Genomic DNA, 19479 nt, shown 5'->3' with positions numbered 1-19479 from the left:
GCATGGCAGTGGCCTGTGGCATGGAACACATTACTCACAGCATGGTTGTCTGATGGATGTTGCACTGCTGGATCCTCAGTTGGTAGAGCAGCACCGACCTCACCTTCAGCACAGGACCTGCCCGATCATCACCAGCCAACTGGATGGCTCAGTTCTCAAATTCCGCATGGTCCTTGAATTCAGGCATTCCTCCACCGGTCTGTGACCTCTGCCTCCCGTTGTGTGCCAGGTTGTCCTGCATGGATAGAGATGGGAAAAGTGTATCAGGACACCTGCTGCGCTAGATGTGCTGGCCTGTGTGAGTGGTGAGTGGTCCCATGGATGGGCTGAGGACATGCAAGTGTGTGTGAGAGAGTGAATGGTGATGTCCCTTGAACTGGCATTGAGTGAGGGCCCTGTGGATGTGTGAGTGTGTGAGTATGTGAGCTGGGAGTGATGAAAAGAATGACTTACCCTGGCAGAACAGAAGAGATCATTCATCCTCTTGTGGCACTGGGAAGCTGTGCTCTTCTACATGGCATTTGCGCTCATCATCGCTGCCACCCCCTCCCAAGCTGGGTTGGTGATGTTGCTGCCCATCCTGTGGCCACAGCAGGGGTACAGGACATCCCGGCGGGCCTCCACGGCATCCAGCAGTCACTCGAGGGACCCGTTGTTGAAGCGGGGGGCTGCAGGCTTCTTTCCTTTGCTGGCCATGTCTCCCGGGCAGTGGTGGTGAGCTGGTGGCGATGAGCACTGTGCTAGCGGCTGCCTTTTTAACATTGCGGCTGGCGTGATGTAACAGCGGGCTGATGGCGGAAGGGTGAATGAGTGCCTGCCCACCATGGAAATGGTGTGTTTCCTGGGAATGCATAAATAATGAGGCGGGCTCAGGACAATACGGCGCGAGAACCCGCCATTTCCATCGGTGGGTAGGATGGCATTTTGCCTGCCCTCTACCACCTTTAGAGCAAATCTGGGGAAATTCCGACCTTTGTGTTTGGTGTTAGCATTGCAGCATTTTGAAATTGATGTGGCAAACAATTTGTCAGAACCAATTGTTTATACAGACCACAATCCTTTAAAGTTTCTGGACAAATTTCGAGACAGAAGTGCAAGGCTAGTCTGTTAGAGTTTATTACTGCAACCATTTAATCTACAGATTATACATGCAGTGGGACGAGAATATCTGGGGCAGAATTTTGCCCTTGGTGTGCGGGATCATCAGGGGCATTCAGGAAGCTGACCACCGCCTACAATCGGCAGCGCTCTGCAATTTTACACAGGTGGGCCAGCGTGATATGTGAGCGCTGCCTGTCCAGGGCAGGGGGGGGCGGGAGTGTGAGCCAACCAAGCACAAACTTTGCGCATGTGTGTGAAAGAGCGCAGGATAATATCGCTGAGGCACATATGACATGTGTTGGAGTTCTGAGTATGTGTCTAGCTGCTTCCCCTGCAGGTTGCCCCCAGACTACTCAAATGCGACAAACACCAACATATGCTCCGGGGAGAACCCATCTTCTCCTCAACCACTAAGGCTGATGTAAGCACGGTCACTATCTGTTTGCCCACCCAGCGTGCACCAAGTGCCCAATGCAGTAAAGAAACTAAGACGTGGCGGGGGTGGGGGGCCTCAAAGGCTAAGGCTACCTGCTGGGTCAAATGGCCAAGGCTGACAAGGTACTCACTCTTCCAGAGCACAACAAATCATTGAATCATTTGCGGCACTGGGTCCCTGCGCACCGCACGTCGTCATGGGCGCTTACTATGTCACCCACCTCCTCCCACGCCTGCCTGGTGACGTGGGGGGCCCTCCTCCTCCCATCCTCCGGATACAAAATATCCTGACGGCTGGAAACCTCTTGGAGGAGGACAGCAAGGCAGGCATCTAAGAAGCGAGGGGCACAGTGGCCCACCGCTGGCCTATCCTGCAGCCTGCCCCCCCCATCTCCTGCTCCTGCTCCTGTCCTCTGAGAGCAGCCTATCTCTCTCCCTGTGAGTGGCCATGGTGCACTGCCTCAACGAGGCTGCCTGGCAACTCTTTATACAGACTGCTGGTTCCCCATTGGAACCGGTGGTCTGAACACGCCCGCCTCCGCAACGATTTTTCCATTGTACACAGGAGTCGCTAACCCACTGGGCGGGCCTCAATTGGCCCGCCCGTGCAAAATTGGGGCGCGGCCCGTTTCAGCGGCGGCAATTGGCTGCCCGCCCGCCTCCGAGTCAGTTTGGCCCGCCCGCCCGTCAAGGGCAAAATTCTGCCCAACCTTTCTAAAAATAAAACCCCTTTCATAGTACCAATTTTATTCATAATATAAGCATATTGCTTGGTATCTGCTAGATAGTTGTCAGTTTTCACCCCACTTTTTGAATGCTTTATTCAAAAAATGCAACTGCACTCTACCTCTCTTACATCTCAAAACTATGACACATCAAAACACCCAGACTAGCTGGCTTTAATCCAATTAGGACACACCCACTCAAGCTAAACCTGTATTTTAAAAGAAAAATGTTTTCCAATAATATTATATACATTAATAGCTTCATGACACTTCTGACACTCCTGTGTCAATTGAAACTTCTTGTTCTTTTTAAATAGTTCAGTCAGTGGAGCCACCGCGCTGCTAAAATTCGGTACAAATTTCTGATAAAATCCACTCATGCCCAGAAATCTCAAAACTTCTCATTTTGTTGTAGGCAGGGGGAAATCCACGACAGCCTTGACTTGCACATCTCTCGGAGCCACCTTACCATATCCAATGGTATGGCCTAGATACGTAACATGCACTTTTGCAAATTCACTTTTAGCCAAGTTCATCACCAAGTTAGCTTCTTATAATCGAGTAAATAATCCTTCCAGATGGTGTAAATGTTCCTCCCACGGAAGACTGAAAACTATCAAGTCGTCAGTATAAACAGCACAATTGCTCAAACCTGCAATTACTTGTCAGTCTTTGAAATGTCGCAGGTGCATTCTTCATACCAAATGGCATGACTTTAAACTGATATAGTCCACTTGCTGTTACAAAAGCTGATATCTCCTTTGCTCTCTCCCACAATGATACTTGCCAATATCCTTTTAGTAAGTCAATCTTTCTGATAAATTTTGATTGTCCCACTCTCTTAATGCAATCTTCCAACCTTGGTATAGGGTATGAATCCACTTTTGTCATTGCATTTACCTTTCAATAGTCCACACACAGTCTTTGTGTTCCATTCAGTTTCAGTACCAGTACAATAGGTCAACTTCAGTTACTGCAACTAGATTCAATGATATTATTTTGAAGCATGAAGTCAATTTCTTTCTGTACTTGTGATAACTTTGCCAGATTTAATCTGTAAGGATGTTGCCTTACTGAAGATGAAACTTCTACAGTCATATCATGAATAGCTAAATCTGTCCTCCCCAACTTATTTCCACAAATAGCTTTGTGTGACCGCAATAGCTTTTCCAAATCACTTTGACACTTTTTCAAAGTACACCCTCATTATCCAATTTGATTAGAGGAAAATCAATTTCAGAATCCTACATTTCTACTTCTTTCTCTTTATCTACTACCACTACCACCTCTTTTTGGTCCTCCTCCCTGTCAAAGTACTTTTTAAGCATATTTACATGACACACCCCCTGCTTCTTTCTTCTATCTGGAGTATTTATTAAATAATTTACTTAGTTTCTTTTCAATCCTGTAAGGCTCACTAAACCTTGTCTTTAATGAGTCACTCAGTACTGGTAACAGAACTAACACTTTCTCTCCAGCAACAAAACTCCGAGCTGTAGCTTTCTTGACTGCTTTCACTTTCAATCACTTGCTGTGATATCTTTAAATGTTCCCTAGCCAACTCACATACTCTATCCAATCTCTCTCTGAAGTTTGATACATAATCCATGAGAATAGTTTCTGAATTTTGACCCACCTATTTATCATAACTCAATTTCAGCGGTCCCCTTCCCACGTGACCATATACTAGTTCGAAAGGACTAAAACCAGTCGATGTATTAGGAGTGTCCCTAATAACAACTAACAAGAATGGAATTCCTGTATCCCAATCCTTTGGTAATCTTGACTGTATGCTCTCATCATAGCTTTTCCAAAGCCCCTTGTGACTCAGGATGATAAACTGTTGACTTAAATTGTATTATCCCCAAATTGTTCATTACTCCCTTAAACACTTGTAACATAAAATGTGAACCCTGATCTGATTGTACTTCCTAAGGTAAACTATATCTTGTAACAAACATAGTTAACTCTTCCATAATTTTCTTTGTTACAATATTTCTCAAAGGTATTGCTTCAGGAAATCTGGTAGACACATCCATTATTGTCAGTAAGTACTGATTTCCACTTTTCATCTTAAGGGGGTCCAACACAATCAATCATGACCCTAGTGAAAGGTTCTTCAAATGCTGGAATTAGAATTAAAGGTGCCGGCTTAATCACTGCTTGTGGTTTCCCTATCACATTCTTATGCAATCCAGGCCAATAAAAATGTTTTTGTATCTTCACCTGTGTCTAATTCCTAAATGTCCCCCCATTGGAATTTCACGAGCTATCCTCAGAATCTATATCCAAATGGGATAACAATCTGATGTACCTCCCTCCAGCTTTCATTCAGTGAAGCATGATACGGCTTCCATTTTCTCATTAAAATATTACCCTTAGGGTAATAACATTCTGGAATACATTTTGCCTCTGTTTCTGAGTAAGCTGTCTAATATAAATGTTGTATTTGCAAATCTTTATTCTGCAACTCCACTGACCTCCTTGAGTTAAACACTTCAGCTGAATTGTTTTCCAGTCTTTCTTCCTGAATAATGTTATCAAACACAGTGCCAGCTAAAACAAAAACAGAATTAACTGGAAAAACTCAGCAGGTCTGGCAGCACCGGCGGAGAAGAAATCAGTTAACGTTTCGAGCCTTCATGGCCCTTCGGCAGAACTGAAGCATAGTTAGGAGCAGGGAGAAATATAAACTGGTTTAAGGTGGGGGGGGGGGGAGTGGAAGAGAGACGTTGAGGGTGTGGTGATTGTGGAGATAAGCAGTGATAGGAGCAGATAATCAAAAGATGTCACAGACAAAAGGGTCAAAGAAGTGTTGAAGGTGGTGATATTTGTGTAAGAAAAGTGCTAATTAAGAATGGAAGACAGGATACTCAAAGTACAGCTCTAGTGAGGGTGGGGTGGACAGACTAACAAGATTTTAGTTTTAGATTTAAAAATAATGGAAATAGGTGGGGAAAGAAGAATCTATATAAATTATTGAAAAAAAAAGGGGGGGGTGGGGGGAGAAACGGGGTGGGGATGGGGGGAGGGGGAGTTTAAGATCTAAAGTTGTTGAATTCAATATTCAGCCCGGAAGGCTGTAAAGCGCCTAGTCGGAAGATGAGGTGCTGTTCCTCCAGTTTGCGTTGGGCTTCACTGGAACAATGCAGCAAGCCAAGGACAAACATGTGGGCAAGAGAACAGGTGGAGTGTTAAAATGGCAAGCGACAGGGAGGTTTGGGTCTTTCTTGCGGACAGACCGCAGGTGTTCCGCAAAACGGTCGCCCAGTTTGCGTTTGGTCTCTCCAATGTAGAGGAGACCGCATTGGGAGCAACGAATGCAGTAGACTAAGTTAGGGGAAATGCAAGTGAAGTGGAACACCTGCGGTTTGTCCGCAAGAAAGACCCAAACCTCCCTGTCGCTTGCCATTTTAACACTCCACCCTGTTCTCTTGCCTACATGTCTGTCCTTGGCTTGCTGCATTGTTCCAGTGAAGCCCAACGCAAACTGGAGGAACAGCACCTCATCTTCCGACTAGGCACTTTACAGCCTTCCGGGCTGAATATTGAATTCAACAACTTTAGATCTTAAACTCCCCCTTCCCCCATCCCCACCCCGTTTCTCCCCCCAACCCCCCCTTTTTTTTTCAATAATTTATATAGATTCTTCTTTCCCCACCTATTTCCATTATTTTTAAATCTAAAACTAAAACCTTGTTAGTCTGTCCACCCCACCCCCACTAGAGCTGTACTTTGAGTATCCTGTCTTCCATTCTTAATTAGCACTTTTCTTAGACAAATATCACCACCTTCAACACCTCTTTGACCCTTTTGTCTGTGACATCTTTTGATTATCTGCTCCTATCACTGCTTATCTCCACAATCACCACACCCTCAACGTCTCTCTTCCCCACTGCACCCCCCCCCCCCCACCCAACCCCCACCTTAAACCAGTTTATATTTCTCCCTTCTCCTAACTATGCTTCAGTTCTGCCGAAGGGCCATGAAGGCTCGAAACGTTAACTGATTTCTTCTCCGCCGATGCTGCCAGACCTGCTGAGTTTTTCCAGGTAATTCTGTTTTTGTTTTGGATTTCCAGCATCCGCAGTAGTTTTTAGCTTTTTGTTTTTATCACACTGCCAGCTAATTGGATTTCCACACCTTCTCCCTGCCTGTGAACTGCCTGTCCTTCCTGTTTCTTTCTTGTTTCAACCAATGAACCTGTGATTTCATTATTATACAATCTGGAAACAATCCAGGATGCTCTATCTGCAACACTTCTGTTGAAGACACCTCTACAGGCTGCTCAACTACCATAGGCATCACCCATATTTGTGATCCAGCTATATCATTACCCAGAATAAATTGAACCTCTGAAATGGACAACTTTTCCACTGCCCCAACAGTCATTTTGCCTATTTTCCACTTACTCTTTTAATTTACCTTCCACAATGGAATAGGTTTAGCATCTCCATGAACCCCACTCCCTCTGAACAACAAATATCACTATCCCACAACATTAAGGATTGACTAGCCCCTGTGTCTCTTAAAATTTTATCATCTTTACCTACTCCACCCTGTACACATGGAAAAACTTTCCTTCACATACAAAGTCTTTAAACATCTCTGTAACCTGCACCTCAGAATTCTCCTGGATACATTGTGAACACATTCCCACTTCTTTACCTATCACTGATTCTTTCTGTCTTACCTGTGCACAAACTATTGTTTTTTTCCTGTGCCTGAACCTCAGAACCCACAGTACTTTACTTCCAGAACTTTTCTGCACCCCTATAATTCCAACACATTTCCCCTGCAATTTCCAGTACACTGTCCAACTTTATTACAATAAAAACACCTCAATTTTCCAATGTCACTTCTACCCTCAGCATCTTCCTTTTTATCTTGAGAAAAAACTTCCCGCAAATTTCCACTACTCCTCTTCCCTGACTACCCACCTTCCTTTCACCTTCCCACTTTCCTTTACTGATTTGAAAGGGTAACGATAAAAAGGTTTAGCTCTATGAATTAACTCATAACCAGCATCTATCTCTGCTGCTTGTCTTATCGTTTGAACCCTCTGTTCCTCAACATGAGTTCTTGCTACCAAAGGAATTGAATCTTTAAATTCTTCCAAAAGAATTACTTCTCTAAGAGCTGCATATGTTGTCTCTATTTTTAATTCCCGTACCCAGTGGTCAAAATTACTTTACTCTTTCAAACTCAGTATAAGTTTGCCCAGGCTGTTTTCTCATATTCCTAAATTTCTGCCTGTATGCCGCAGGAACCAACTCATATGCACTCAAAATAGCCTTTTTTACCACATCATAATTCACCAATACCTCTCCTGACAGCGAAGCATAGAACTCATGTGCTCTACCCACCAACCTGGATTGTGACAACAATGTCCAGTTTTCCTGTAGCCATTTCATCTATTTAGCTATCTTCTCAAATGAAATAAATAATGCTTCAACATCTCTTTCCTCAAACTTTGGAAGAGCTTGTACAAATTTGAATATCTCCCTACTGGGTTCTGATCTGGAAATAAGTCCTTGTAATTGCCTGCATTTAAAACTGGAACTCTCTTTTTTTTCTTTCCTCCTTTTCTATCTTCACTATTTCTAACTCCTTTTCTTGTTTTCTTTTTCTCTCCTGCCTTTCTGCCTGTTCCCTTTGAAAAGCTCTTCCTTTTTCTGTTTCTTCTTCCTCTAGCTCAAGTTTTTTCATTTCCTTTGCTTGTTCAAATTCTAGCTTCTTCATTTCTAACTGAAGCCTCACAACCTCCAGCTGTGACTCACTAGTGTCACGTATCACTTCCAACTTTAAATGCTGTGCTATACCTTCAATTATATCTGTTTTCTTAGCCCCTGCAGATAACCCCAATTGTAATTTATCAACCAATTCCAGTAATTTAACTTTCTTTACCTTTTGTAAACCAGCCAAAGTTATTACTTCAACTCCTAAACAAGTCTTAGCGACTGCCAAAGCCATATTGCAGTCTCACCACTACAAAAAAACCTCACACCAAATCCTGAATTCAAAGTGCTTCTCATACTCAACTCCAAAAAAAGCAAGGAATTTCAAATATATCCCACAAAGAACCCCCAATTTTTGTTACGATACAGCCAATGGTAAATGCTGAGTTGTTCAAGTCCCAAAGGGAAACTTGAAACAACTTGCACAACTTGTTGCAGTTTGTATGAATTTTGAAATGCATGCCTTGAATTCAGTCTTATACCGCCAAGTCTTATAGGTTTTAATAAAACTAGATTAAACATTTATTAATAAGAGAAGTGATTTTTAAATACTTACATAGATCTACAAATTACTGCTATGATAACTTCTGAATCCCCTAATCAATCTAACTCCAAGTTACACTTTCATTAAGGCAACAGTAAGACACATGGGCAAAGAAACATGACACCCTGAACAAGTTGACTTTAAAGTGAGTTTTCTTAGCTTCATCCCTTTGCAGACAGCTTGAGGCATGGATGCCGAAGGCTTTTTCATGCTTGTAGGATTTTAAAAATGCCTTCCCTTACAAACAGTCTTGTCTCCTTTGTACATATCTTTCTCTTTGAATACAAATACCTATTGTTTCACTATGTCTTTGGACTTTATCTCCCTCATAATAAAATCATTTCATAGCACCAAGTTTCTTTGGGAAAAATAAACACACTGTTTCTAAACTTCACCTGGCTAGGTGACACATTTCACCTCGTTTGAAAACGATCTATAGTCTGGTTTAATTCAAAATGCAAATGTTCCCTTGACACCCATGGGCAAAATTTTCCCGTTCTCATGCTGGGGCGGGCCCCTCACATCTGCGCATATAGTGATGTGCAGTGACGTCAGGCGAGTGTCCGTACGTCAAGCACCATCGCAATCTTATTTCACCTTTCTCCTAACTATGCTTCAGTTCTGCCGAAGGGTCATGAAGACTCGAAAAGTTAACTGATTTCTTCTCCACCGGTGCTGCCAGACCTGCTGAGTTTTTCCAGGTAATTCTGTTTTTGTTTTGGATTTCCAGCATCCGCAGTAGCTTTTAGCTTTTTGTTTTTATCGCAATATTTTGTTGGGCGGGCACACGATGACGTCCGACGCATACTCGCCATTAATTAACGGGCCACTTAAGGTTCAATCGATGCTGAATTTTTGACGTCTGTGCAATCTTCAGGTTGGCACACGGGTGCAATGGGCAGGTGGGTAGGGCACATTTGTATTAACCTCATCCATGGGTGGGATAAGGGGGCTCACTGGGATCGTGAATGTGCACAGTCAAGTATTTATTTTTGAAAGTTTTTCAAACTTGCCTGTGTGATCTGCAGTACTTCACAACGCATACCAGCTGCTTTTTCCGGACTCTTAACCTTCAGGTCAGCACTCTGCAGCGAGTAATCTTTTCTGGCCTACAAATTTCAGGAAGCCTTCCCTTAGCCTGGGAATGGGAGCTGAGCTGTCCACTGGATGCAGCTCCTCTGAGGGGGAAGGGAGGGCTAGAAGGCGGAGGAGGTCAGGAGCGCACATTCAGCCTCCAGGGGAGCCACCTTTGGGAGGCCAGGTGCAGGCAAAAGGGGTGCAGGGCCTACAGGAAGTCCAAGGTGGAAGGGGCCACAGAAGATGCCACTATCCTGCTGCCAGTGTATACAAGTGGCAAAGCAGCTACCTCAATATGTCTGCGGTGCAATGCTGAAGGAGGTTCAGTCAACTTTATCTGTCAGATGATTGGTCCTGAGATCTCCGCTAACTGTGTGGGTGGACACCCTGTGCCAGTGGCTCTAAAGGTCACAGCTGCCCTCATCTTTTATGCCTCTGGCTCCTTCCAGGGCTCGGTGGGTGACCTTTGCGTTGCCTCCGAATCAGCTGTCCACACTTGTGTCAAGCAGGTTACAGACACTCTGTTCAGACGTGAATTGACATTCATCCACTTCCATTGGGACCAGGCAAGCCAGACACAGTGAGCCAGAGGCTTTGTGGCTATTGTTGGCTTCCCCCGCGTCCAGGGTGCAATAGACTGCACACATGTGGCCATCAAGGGGCCAGCAGATGAGCCCAGTGCCTTCATCAACGGGAAGGGCTTCCTCTCCATCAATATGCAGATAGTGTGTGATCATAGGATGCTGAGTCTACAAGTCTGTGCAAGGCACCCAGGCAGCTCCCACAACGCATACATCCTCAGACACTCCCAGGTGCTGGGGCTCTTCAGAGCTCCAGCCCGGCTTGATGGATGGTTGCTGGGTGACAAGGGCTATCCCCTCAGAAGGTGCCTCATGACAACTCTCCACCATCCAAGAACAGAAGCTGATCAGCGGTACCATAGAAGTCACACCTCCACAAGGGCTGTAGTGGAGAGAACCATCGGTCTTCTCAAGATGCGCTTCCGATGCCTGGACCGCTCAGGGGGCGCACTCCAGTATCCCCCAGATTGTGTGTCGCTGATAGTGGTTGCATGCTGCACTCTCCACAATCTTGCACTGGAAATTGGGGGGGACACTGTGGACGAAGAAGATGTAGATGCAGTGGCTGCGGCTGCACACGATGAGTCCAGCAGTGAGTCCGAGGGTGAGCACGCACAGTGAAATGCTGAGGGGGTAGACACTGACCCAGGCATACTCCAGGGAGCCAGGGACACCCGGGAGGCTTTAATCCAATGAATCTCCAGCTTGTACACCACAGATGGACCTCCAGCACAAGCCTGGGCTGTTGGCTCGATACTCGACACCGAAGTGCAAAACCTGCCAGGTCTTCTTCTTATCGTGCCCACAGACAGCCTATACATGGCCCAGCCAGAACTGGACACATTTTTGCACCTTGTTGTTGAATTCAGCAAGATCTGCAACAGTGCAGGGTTCCTCTAGTGATAGGCATTGCAGGAGATGTTGCATAGCCTGTGGCTCAGTTCCACATTCACAAGTTGTCGTGCTGGTTGTATATCCCCATTTGCTTAGTGACACCTTTGAACGACCTACACCAGTGCTAAGTCTGTTAAGGCACTTCCAGGTTGCCCAGTTGCAATTAGCTCCTGGGGGAAGGCTTTTATCCGGTAGAGTTTCCATCGCTGGGGGTTGTTCGAGACTGGCGAGCTGGTCTTTCCACAAGGCGATGCAGGCTTCAGATGGGGTTGATTGTAATGGAACAACACTGTTCATGAAGCTCTACCTTGACTTTAGGCGGCTGGGTGTAGGTGTATGACCATGTAGAGGGTGCCTCTCATCTGATGTTTGACGGAGTCGCTCTTTCTTGCTGGCTACCGTTCTTCTTATATCTGCCAGGTTAGGAACAGTAACTAAGGGCCTTGTTAATAAAACTGAATGTCCAACAAAGCATTCATTACAGTTTTGTAGATACTGTACATACACATACACATGCAGAAGAAAAGAGGCACCCTCAGCCATGGCAACGTATCTGAATTTAATGTGTCAAGCAAAGCAACTTATTACAAAAAAAAGTCAATAGTGTTACAAATCAAATAAAATCATAAAGGCCTCATCTCTGGCCAACACAAAAGCACCAGTGAAAAACCCGTGGTGTGCCTAAGGTGCCTTATTCTTTCGTTTTTGCGTGCTATGTCTTGGTGCTCCCCCATCGCTCAGAGTGGCATCTGAGCCAGCCTGCTGACTCTGCTGTCCTGTTGGCCTTGATGACCTTGGCGGTCGTCCTCTGGCCCGTGGAGCCTGTGGTGGCCCCGCCTGAGAGGGAGCTGCCTGTTCCACAGCTGGTACCTCCCCAGTCGTTGCAGCCTCACCGGATGATACAGAGCGCAACAAGTCATTGAAGCGCTTGCGACACTGCATTCAGGTGCACTGCACCACGTCGCGGGAGCTCACCACTTCCGCCACCTCCTCCCAGGAACGTTTCGTCATATGGGGGGGCCTACTTCTCCCATCCTAGGGGACCAGCACCTCACGCCGTGCTGCCAATTCCTCAAAGAGGGCAGCAGGGCAATCATCCGATAAACAAAGAGCACACTGGCCCCCCGCCCTCCCCTCCGGCCTGGCCTGTCCCGCTGACCTACCCTCCGGACTGGCCTGTTGACCAGAAGCTCTCTGCTGTGGTCTTGCACTGCCATTGTGAGCAGTCTAGAAAAAGCTGCCAGGCCTTCATTTAAACAGGCTGCTGGGTCGCCATTGGACCCGGCGATCTGTGCATGCCCGCCGCCACCCACCCACTCCCGCTATCCTCGGGAGTTGAGAAATACGATGGGTGGGCCTTAATTGGCCCACCCGTGTAAAATGGAAGCGCCCGCTCCCACTCTGCCACCCCCCACCCCCCGGCTAACCGGAAAATTCAGGCCTATGTTTCTAAACTTCCCCATGTTTACCTAATTAACATTTCAAACCCAAACTCCCTTCTTAGATCAAAGCACCCAGGCTAATTCAATTAAGTCTCTCATGCACACAGACAGATATAGACACATAGACACATCCCACTATTACTCTATTTTACAGTAAATTCCAATAGCACTATGAGAATTATTATATCTTGTTGACAACCAAAGAAACCAATGAAACTGAACAGAAACTCCAGGCCAGTAAATGTAATGGACATGTGGCGCTATTGTTGAGCACTAACATCACTTCCTGATAGCATGCTGTATGACACCAAAAAGGTACTCTGGTGTGCAGAGTATCCTAAAGCAAGGTATTATAGCAATTTAAATACCAGCATGCCTTGAGGGTCATGTTGGCATGGGTATATTTTTGTAGGTGATGTATTTAATGTTTTCATTAAGTTGAGGGAATATTTTTCTACCATGTCAGTCACATAGGGTCACCATTATTGTACTAGTGGGACACTTTAATTTCCCATATCTCCTTTTTTATGGTTTCTCTCATCAGGATTGTCAAATTAGCTGCAGTTAGTGTTGGATATGCATTGTGGATATGTGCCCATTTGGAAACAGAACAGAGCTGTCCAAACTATGTAATTTAAAATCAGTAACAGATGCCAGAGGGAGCAGAGGTTTAATTTGAGATAGGCCATCCCATTGACATTTAACAGCCTTTCTGCAAACTTGAACAAAAATATTCTTAAGAAATTTTAATTAAATTGGTAATATGCTTGCTTCAAATGCTGATTATGTCTAACTATTAGAAAATCTGTTTAGACTGTGGTTTAATGGTGGCTTTTATCCCTGATATTTAGAAAAAAAGTAAATTGAAATTAAGGTTAATGACTCAGCAGCAGATAATCTGACTGTATAAATTGGTCATACTGTTAAAATGTCAACTTGCTTTACACAATAACCATAACTCCTTACTTAGAGCCAAGAATTGCTTAGAATATTGTGTAGGGGGTTGTGTGGTCGACCATTAATGGATTTTCTTTTTTAAATACCTGTCTGGCTTCAATCAGGACTCATGTATAGTATAAGTTTAATACACATTCAAACTGACAGCATTATTGTGACTAATTTCTTAACTTTATTGGTTTAACATTTCAACTCTAGGACTGTAAAGTCACAAGGTCTGACATTAATTGGGTTAACTGGCTGCAGGATGGATAAGCTTTTTAGCAATCATACTGCTTTTTAAAATTTGGATGGGTTGCCTTGAGAAAACATCAAATTGAAATCTGTAAGCTATTCTCTTCATAAGATTCTACCAAGTGTAATGATCAGGATGTTTTAAAAAAGAATTATCCATGAAGCCATGGATACTTTATTTAGAACAATGAATTAATATAGCATTAAAATGCAATATACACGGAGGCCTAAAAATCCCTAGCAATTTTAGTAGTCATGTGGTTGGTAATCTCCACCACTGATCTAAACAGAGTGGTCACTGCATTTCACATGGTGTTAGCAGAGACTTGCATGCCCCAGAAGCACACTGGAAACTCTGGTGATGGCAAATATCAGAGGAAAGGAGATTTTCCTAGCAAACCCCAGTGCCTGCCTTCCCCCCAAGATTACTTTCAGCCTTCTGTGAAGGAGCAGATACTCAAACCTTAATGCAAACCCAGAAGGAAAAAATAGTAAAAACTGGGAATTAAGAATACTGGTCTGAACTGGTCATGTATACCCTAAAGTGGAACATCAGTAAAACTGGGAAACAAGAGTACTGGTCCAAACTGTTTTTTCCTTCTGGGAAACCGAGCTTCCCATTTTTGAGGGTCCAGGCCTCTTCCAGAAGGGCTCTTTGGACCCTTCAGGAGCCAGTCCATCAAATCTTTCACATGTCTCTCTGGGCCCAGGTGCAGGAATTCCAAATCGTATAAAGTACCTGCTGTGGCCCTGCTCCACTGACATGGCTGGACTTGCAAGGAGTGGCACAGGTTCTGACCATTACAAGAAGCAGTGGAATTCCCCAAATGTTGTCAGTGATTGGCATACCTTGGCCCTAGCTGTTGGTTAAAATCAAATAGCCATTAATCCCCAAAAAGAATTCCTTCAAATGCAGTCAAAACCTTGCCAAGATGTGGAATCAATGAACTTCCATATCCTCGAGCATTGTGAAAGTAAAGTGTACAATTGCTCTGCAAACATCCTTATCTAAAATATTCACGCTGAATCTGGAAAAGATTAAATCCTCGTTTAGAATGTTAATTTTTAAAGCTGTTTTGAGACAACAGCAGCAACTACACTTATACAGTACCATTAGCATAATTAAATTTGTCAAGGCACTTCATAGAGAATATTATACTCAAAGCAGCAGTAGGAGAAGGACTGGGGGGAAATGGTGACCTACAGTGCAAGCTAGTAGGTTTGGGGAAACTTCAAATTAGAAAGAAACATGATGAGGTGGAATGTTTTAGCATAGGATTTCCAGGATATAATGGTGAATTACTGAAGTATTTGTGACTGATGGTGGAGTATAGGGGCAGGAAATGCACAGTAGGCCAGAATTTGGAGAATGTTTCCAGGGGTAAAGGATGTTGTAGAAGTAGGGTGAATTGAGGCCCAAGCCTGGTTTGTGAATATGAACACAAGAAAATTCAAAATTCAACAATAAATCGCTTTTAAAGGAGCATCTCTGTCAGGATTTTAATTTCTCTGCACAGGTCATGTGAAAAGATTTAGATTGTACTTCAATGTGAATGCAGCAGCAGGACTTGGAAATCACAAGGCACACTAGTTCTTGGTTCCATTAAATCTAAAGACAGGTGCCAACAAAGGTTATGCCTGGTGCTTGGCTGAACCGTAGCCTTGGTCTTGGAGACACTGGGTGGAATTTAATGCCCTTGGTGGCGGGGGGTCATTTAATCAGCTGGGAGGGTGGGGGATGGGGACACTGCTACCTTCCTGCTTCCACCACAGTTAAGTCCATGGTGGGAAGGCCCATGGATGGCCTTTCTGCCCCACTGTCAATTGAGGTCCTTAACTGGGCAATTAGTGCCCACTTAAGGGCTACATCCCATTGCTGCTGGTATTAACTGAGACTCAGTGCTTGATCAAGGCATCTGGCATCGGGAAGGGGGGAGGCTACGCTGAGAGCCACCCCCCTTCCCCTACTGCTCACCCCCTCCCTTTCCAGCCCGCATCTCGTGACACCCCTCCCACCAACACTCACCTGTGGCCTAGAATCCAACATAAATCCTAGGCCTAAGGTGGATGTCATACCAATAGCAGCCACCACCTCCCCAGTAGCATGTCGTTCAATAGAGCTGCCAGCTTCTAATTGGATGACAACTCTCAGTGGACAATACGTCCGCTCCTGGGGCCTTTGATCTTAGGGATGGCCCACCACTGACCAGTTGAGTGTCTGTGTAGCACTTAATTTGGCGGGCCTTCCCTAACTGAGGAGATGCAGTGCTCTTGCCGGCTCTCCTACAGCGAGTGAAACCCCCATTGCCTCCATTAAATACCGGCCACTGATTTGGAGAACAAAATCTTTGGCAGCACTGGAGAATTTGTTTGTCTGGATGTCTTCCTTGCTCTGACTAGCTAGGGCACAGTCATCTGCATACAGAAGCTCACTGATCACTGCATCTCTGACTTTGATGAAGACATGTAGTCAGGAGAGATTGAAGAGCTTCGGGAATGGAACTGTAACATCTCGCTGAGGGGCATGATCCGTGTTTCTACAATGTGCTGAAGACTGTAAATGGCCCATCTGCTACAACCATTGCCCTATCTGAACAGCGATTGGAAATGAACTATTCACTGATAAGATGGCTGTAATGGGAAGGTGATGTGAACACTTAGCCAGGCTGTACAACAGAGATTCCCACATCTCAGTAGATTAAAGCTAGAGATCACTTATTGTAGGAGATCTCATCCCCCTAGGCTTTGCACTGAGTACTGTATAACTTCAGGTCGGTCCAAGACTTTTTGATAAAGTTCCCAGGAAGTTTGCTGGATCAACTAACTTGCTGGAATTTTTTGAAGAGCTAACAGAGAGAATTGATGAGGGTAATGCTGTTGATGTTGTGTACTGGACTTCTAAAAGGCATTTGATAAAGTGTTGCACAACAGACTTGTGAGAAAAATTATAGCTCATGGAATAAATGGGGCAGTAGCAACATGGATGTGAAATTGGCTGAGTGACAGGAAACAGAGAGTAGAGATTAATGGATGGTTTTTGGACTGGAGGGAGGTTTGTACTGGAGTTCCCCAGGGGTTGGTGTTGGGACCCTTGCTCTTCCTGATATATATTAATGATATAGACCTTGGTGTACAAGGCACAATTTCAACATTTGCGGATGGTACAAAACTTGCACACATCATAAACTGTGAGGAGGATAGTGTAGAAATGCCAAAGGACATAGACAAGTTGGTGAAATAGATTGACAAGTGACAGATAAAATTCAATGCAGAGGAGTGTGAAGTGATTCATTTTGGTGTTAAGAACTGAAAGAGGCAATATAAAATAAAGGGTATAACTCTAAAAGGGGTGCAAGAACCAGGGTGCATCAGTCATTGAAGGTGGCAAGGCAGGTTGTTAGCGCAATTAATAAAGCACACAGTATCCTAGGCTTTACTAATAGTGGTATAGAGTACAAGAGCAAGAAGGTTATATTAAACTTGTATAAAACACTGGTTCAGCCTCAACTGGAATATTGTGTCCAGTCTGGGTACAATACTTCAAGAAAGATGTGATGGCATTAGAGAGAGTGCAGAGAAGATTCATCAGAATGATTCTAGGGATGAGGAACTTCAGTTATGTAGATAGATTAGAGAAATTGGGACTGTTTCCCTCGGAGAAGAGAAGGTTGAAAGGAGATTTGATTGAGGTATTCAAAACCATGAGAGGTTCATACAGGAAAAACTATTCCTGCTGATGGATGGCTTGAGAATGGGAGGGTACAGATTTGAGGTGATTGGAAAAAGAAGCGATGGTGACATGAGGAATAATTTTTTCACGCAGCAAGTGGTTAAGATCTGGAAGGTGCTGCCTGAGAGTGCGGTGGAGGCAGGTTCAATTGAGGCATCTGTAATAAACTTGGAGTGCAGGACTGGTTTCATGTAGGAAACAGTAAACTTTATTTACAGAGCTCCCGATGAAGCTAAATGCTTGTTCCAAGGCCAAAGCTAGGAAAACTCCATCCCTAAGATTACCCCCACTTGGGGCTAATTCCTCCACACAGTCACATGATCCTCATAACAGTAAGAATTTTTATTCACTCATGGGATGTGGGCTTCACTGGCTGGGCCAGCATTTATTGCCCATCCCTAGTTGCCCTTGAGAAGGTGGTGGTGAGCTGCCTTCTTGAACCGCTGCAGTCCATGTGGTGTAGGTACACCCACAATGCTGATAGGAAGGGAGTTTCAGGATTTTGACCCACTGCTGCCCTTGTCCTCCTAGGTTGTAGTGGTCATTGGTTTGGAAGGTGCTGTCTAAGGAGCCTTGGTGAATTCCTGCAGTGCATGTTGTAGATGGTACACACTGCTGCTACTGCGCGTTGGTGGTGGAGGGTGTGAATGTTTGTGGATGTGGTGCCAATCAAGCAGGCTGCTTTGTCCTGGATGGTGTCAAGCTTCTTCAGTGATGTGGGAGCTGCACTCATCCAGGCAAGTGGGGAGAATTCCATCACACTCCTGACTTGTGCCTTGTAGATGGTGGAGAGGCTTTGAGGAGTCAGGAGGTGATTTGCCCATTGCACAATTCCTAGCCTCTGACCTGCTTTTGTAGCCACAGTATTTATATGGCTAGTCCAGTTCAGTTTCTGGTCAATGGTAACCCCCAGGATGTTGATAGTGGGGGATTCAGTGATGGTAATGCCATTGAACATCAAGGGGTGATGGTTGGATTCTCTCTTGTTGGAGATGGTCATTGCTTGACACTTGTGTAGCATGAATGTTACTTGCCATTTGTCAGCCCAAGCCGGGATCTTGTCCAGGTCTTGCTGCATTTGGACATGGATGGCTTCAGTATCTGAGCAGTCGCGAATGGTGCTGAACATTGTGCAATCATCAGGAACATCCCCACTTCTGACCTTATGATCGAAGGAAGGTCATTGATGAGGTGAAGAAGGTTGGGCCTGGGACACTACCCTGAGGAACTCCTGCAGTGATGTCCTGGCGCTGAGATGACTGACCTCCAACAACCACAACCATCTTCCTTTGTGCGAGGTATGACTCCAACCAGCGGAGAGTTTTCCCCCTGATACCCATTGACTCCAGTTTTGCTAGAGTTCCTTAATGCCACACTCGGTCAAATGCTGCCTTGATATCAAGGGCAGTGACTCACACCTCACCTCTGGAGTTCAGCTCTTTTTTTCATGTTTGAACCAATGCAATAATGAGGTCAGGAGCTGAGTGGCCCTGGTGGAACCCAAACTGGGCATCAATGAGCAGGTTATTGCTAAGCAACTGCCACTTGAAAGCAATGCTGACGACCCCTTTCATTACTTTACTGATGATTGAGAGTAGACTGATGGGGCGGAAATTGGCTGGGTTGGATTTGTCCTGCTTTGTGTATACAGGACATACCTGGGCAATTTTCCACATAGCTGAGTCGATGCCAGTGTTGTAGCTGCACTGGCAAAGCTTGGCTAGGGGTGTGGCAAGTTCTGGAGCACACGTCTCCAGTACTATTGCCAGAATATTATCAGGCCCCCATAGCCTTTGCACTATCCAGTGCCTTCAGCCGTTTCTTGATATCATGTGGAGTGAATCAAATTGGCTGAAGACTGGCATCTGTGTTGCTGGGGACCTCCGAAGGAGGCCGAGATGGGTCATCCATTTGGCACTTCTGGCTGAAGATTGTTACGAATGCTTCAGCCATATATTCTGCACTGCTGGGCTGGGCCCTTCTATCATTGAGGATGGGGATATTTGTGGAGCCTCCTCCTC

The sequence above is a fragment of the Cetorhinus maximus genome, chromosome 3, assembly GCF_964194155.1.
Source record: "Cetorhinus maximus chromosome 3, sCetMax3.hap1.1, whole genome shotgun sequence".
NCBI lineage: Eukaryota > Metazoa > Chordata > Chondrichthyes > Lamniformes > Cetorhinidae > Cetorhinus > Cetorhinus maximus.
This window is presented reverse-complemented; position numbering follows the sequence as displayed.